Source organism: Helianthus annuus, chromosome 5 (genome assembly GCF_002127325.2).
Source record: "Helianthus annuus cultivar XRQ/B chromosome 5, HanXRQr2.0-SUNRISE, whole genome shotgun sequence".
NCBI lineage: Eukaryota > Viridiplantae > Streptophyta > Magnoliopsida > Asterales > Asteraceae > Helianthus > Helianthus annuus.
Window position 1 is genome coordinate 104162889 of NC_035437.2, and position 3810 is coordinate 104166698.

Sequence of the window (3810 nt, forward strand, 5' to 3'; positions counted from 1 at the left end):
GTATGATGTCAATGAAGTATTAAACGGATCTTAGTTTTGATCCGAGCAAGGTAGGTGTGATTAAGAAATTGTAGCTAAGTAGTGGAATTGGTTACTTATGTAAGGAATTCCTTTGTTATTAAGGATAGAGCATAGTTGACTAAAATGCCCTTGATAGGTACATCGGGCAAACGACCTTAGAAGTCGTTTGGAAAGCGAGCTATTCGATTAGAGTAATGTCTTGGACAAGTATGAAAGCGAAGTATAGGGTTTGGTATGTCATAGTCCACTTAATGCGCAAATACCCATAACGGGTCAAAAATAAGCCTTTGAGCGAAAATGGGTTAAGAGGATGCAAGACGTCCGAGAATTTAATCTTTTATGATAGGTGCCAATGAAATTATTAAAGTTCATATGAGATTGAGGTCAAATAAACAGTTTATGTTGATAAATGCACGAACGGGTCAAATAGTTAAAAAATGATAATATGTCGAATGCACGTAAGTTAAGAATTTCCTTAATCCGGAGGTAGGATTTTAAGTTAATATGATAGAATGTGAATTTACAAGCATGTAGGAAGAAACGGGAGGTTAAACGGGTAAACGGTTCAAAAGTTATGCGCGTTTTAGTGCGTACGGACGACGAAACGGAAATGCAGAAAACTGCAAATTCTAGAGGGCGTCGCCGACGGGTATGGGGGCGTCGCCGACGGGCTCCAGAAAGTGAATTTTTGGCTGACGGGTTATTTGACTGTCTACGGGGATTTTTGGCTACGGGTAATTGCAAGGGCCGTCGCCGACGACCCTAGGGCCGTCGCCGACGCCCTCCCCAAGTTCAAATACCTAAAAATTTGTTATTTAAGTTGATTTATGTATCGTAGGCTTCGGTTTGTTATCCATGGACTACGGTGAACTTTCCAAACATGATTTTGATGGTTCCTTAGATGTCTATGGGCTATAAATCTAAGTCTAAGTCCCATGTAAATATTGTATGATTATATAAGAATGTAGGAAAGATATGTACGTATGTGGTTGTGTATGTATGTATGTGCAAAGACATGTATGAGTGTATGCACGTATGTAAAGTTGTAAGAAAGGTATGTATGTATGTAGAGGAGTATGTATGCATGTAAGATGGTACGTGTGCATGATTTAAATACGTAGAGTTTTAACGTTACTAATTATGCGTTTGAGGTTGGTATGTAATGCAGGAACGAGTACATCGGATTCTTACGAAATTTAAGCCCAACCCGGAATAAGAGGATGAGTAAGGATAGTTGGATGGACTAATGTTAAATTGTCAAACGTTATTCAATCCTTAATTATATGAGATTAATGTTATATGATGTTGTCGTTGACTAATGGCTAAGTTATATGTGATGCCCACAGGTGATACACGGACTTCTTCTGCTACTTAGGAAGTGAAGCGGACGTAGATCGAGTCAAGAGCAAGGATTGCACGGATAGATCGATCATATAGTTGAAATATATAACGTCTAGAAATGTAAATTTTAGTATGAATGTTGTGAATTCTTTTATAGAACGTTTAACATTTTAGCTTTTGGAACCTTCTCGAAAGTAATGTCGTTAATAAGGAAAGAAATTTTAAAGCTCTTTTCCGCTGCGTCATTTTTAAGGTAAAACGTGTTAGGGCGTAACAAGTAAGACTATTAATTTTGAATGCTACACCTTGTTCAAAAGCCTTTTTAGAAACATGTTTTTGTAGGTAGTAGCTTAATAGTGTTGGGTACATTAAAAAACATCATTTTTCCCGTTTTGAATGTTCTTCACATTTGAAACCAAGTTAGAAAACAGTGTTTGGGAGTAGTTAAAATCGGATTTTGTTAAAAATGCATACCCCAAGTACTGAATTTTCAAAGGTACTTCATTGAAAGCAGTGGTTTTAGCAGAGAGACATGTTAAGAGGGTATGGAAAAAGAATTTCATAGGAGGAGGAAAATTTGGTTTATGCATTGTAACTCCTTTTAATTATCCATCATACCCCCTCTCAATCAGTTCTGCATGAAGATCATTTTAGGAAAAGATGTCTTACCTGCCAAGTCGTTCAATCCAAATGTTGTTGATATGGTAGTTGGGGTTATGGCAACAAGAGTCCCTCCCACTTTTGATGTTATAGCATAGGGCTCTTTCTTTTGTTCTTCTAGTTTAGCATTTGCCCAAAAATCGCGGAGTGTATCATGATAAATTGGTGCGTCGGTAGTAAGAATTGCTTTGTATTTGGATGATGTAAGGATGTCAATTATTGAGTGGAAAGTGGTATTTTTGTCGGTTTTCTCGAAAATAGGAAGGTAGTTATGAGGGTTTTTGATTGTCAGAGCTATGGTCGGAGTTGAAATTTGTGAGAGGTTGAAGAAGAAGTGATAAGAAGATGGTAACCGCTTTGGAGAATTTTTGGATTTGATACGATGAGTAAAAGCTCTGTTTGGGGATAAAACAGGGTTTTATAAAATGAATGCTGATGTGGCAGCGGTTCCAAAGATCTGACGGCTAACATCTGTCCACGTGGCAACCTCTGCTAAAATAATGGAAGACAGTTGTTTGGGAACCACTGTTGGGCAACAATAGTGGTTGGGAACGGTGAATGAACAGTGGCTGATTTTCGTCTATCAGTGGATAGACATCAGTGGTTGAGACCAATAGCTGTTTGATCAACAGTGGTCTAAGAGCAGCGGATAAAAGAAAGACTGAGGATACCTTTCAGAAGTGCGTGAATTTTTAGCCAATCAGACGTTTAAAACAATAGTAGTTATGGACAGACTTTTAAGGATTCATGAAAAAATTTCATTTTAAGCTATTTTTAAGGATGAATTTTTGATTTTCTGAAAACATTTTAATGCTTTTTATTCATGGAAAACAAGGGTTTACCTTTTAATCCATGTTAAGTATATCAATCCTAGAGATCAAGCTTTCAAAGGTAGATGTGTCTAAAGCTTGTGTCAACACATCTGCCAGCTGATCCTTAGTTGGAACATGATGAAGAGAAATCATATCTTTTTCATAGCAATCCCTCACAAAGTGATGTCTGATGTCAATGTGCTTGGTGGTTGAATGGGATACTGGATTTTTAATGATGTTTCTAGCTGCTTGACTATCCAAAATGAGAGGAGTCTTTAGAGCAATTACACCAAAGTCCAGCAACTGGTTTTGAAGCTACAACAGTTGAGCTGTACAGCTTGCAGCAGCAATATATTCAGCTTCAACAGTGGATGTGGAAACAACTGCTTGCTTTTTGCTTTGCCAAGATACTAAACAATTGCCTTGAAATTGACACCCTCCTGAAGTAGGCTTCCTTGTTGTGTTGCAAGTTGCAACTAGCAAAATCACTATCTGAAAAACTTGAAAGCTTGATATTCCCATTAGCAGGATACCAGATACCAAGTGTGGGAGCACCTTTTATGTATCTGAATATTCTTTTCATAGCAATGAGATTAGACTTCCTAGGTGCTAACTGGGATCTGGCACATACACATTTTATGCATTTTAATCTTGATCTCAGCCCAATTCACATTTTATGCATTTTAATCTTGATCTCAGCCCACTTGTTAAATGTCATCTCGACCCAACTCTTGTGAAGATCCTTGATATCGGCCCACTTGTTTTAATTTGGCACTATAACTTAATATACGTAACCTCTTTTCATGTTTCTCAATCACAACATAACAAACCCTACTATCCCCTACGTACGTGCGGCAGACCCCCCCCCCCCCCATGTTCGAGATAACATCTTAATCAATCAGGTTTCTGGTTAGTGGTTCTCACCTATTCATTTTCATATTTGTGTAACAGTGAATTATTAGATGGTATTGGTATT

The 3810-nt window shown here is 37.7% G+C and overlaps 1 long non-coding RNA gene across 1 annotated transcript; it reads left to right on the top strand.

Moving 5' to 3' along the window:
- The first annotated feature begins 1069 nt into the window (after positions 1-1069).
- LOC110939091 lies at positions 1070-1592 on the top strand. The gene is made up of 2 exons (XR_002591956.2): positions 1070-1245; positions 1368-1592. It is a non-coding gene; the product is annotated as an uncharacterized LOC110939091 (long non-coding RNA).
- Positions 1593-3810: the final 2218 nt, after the last annotated feature.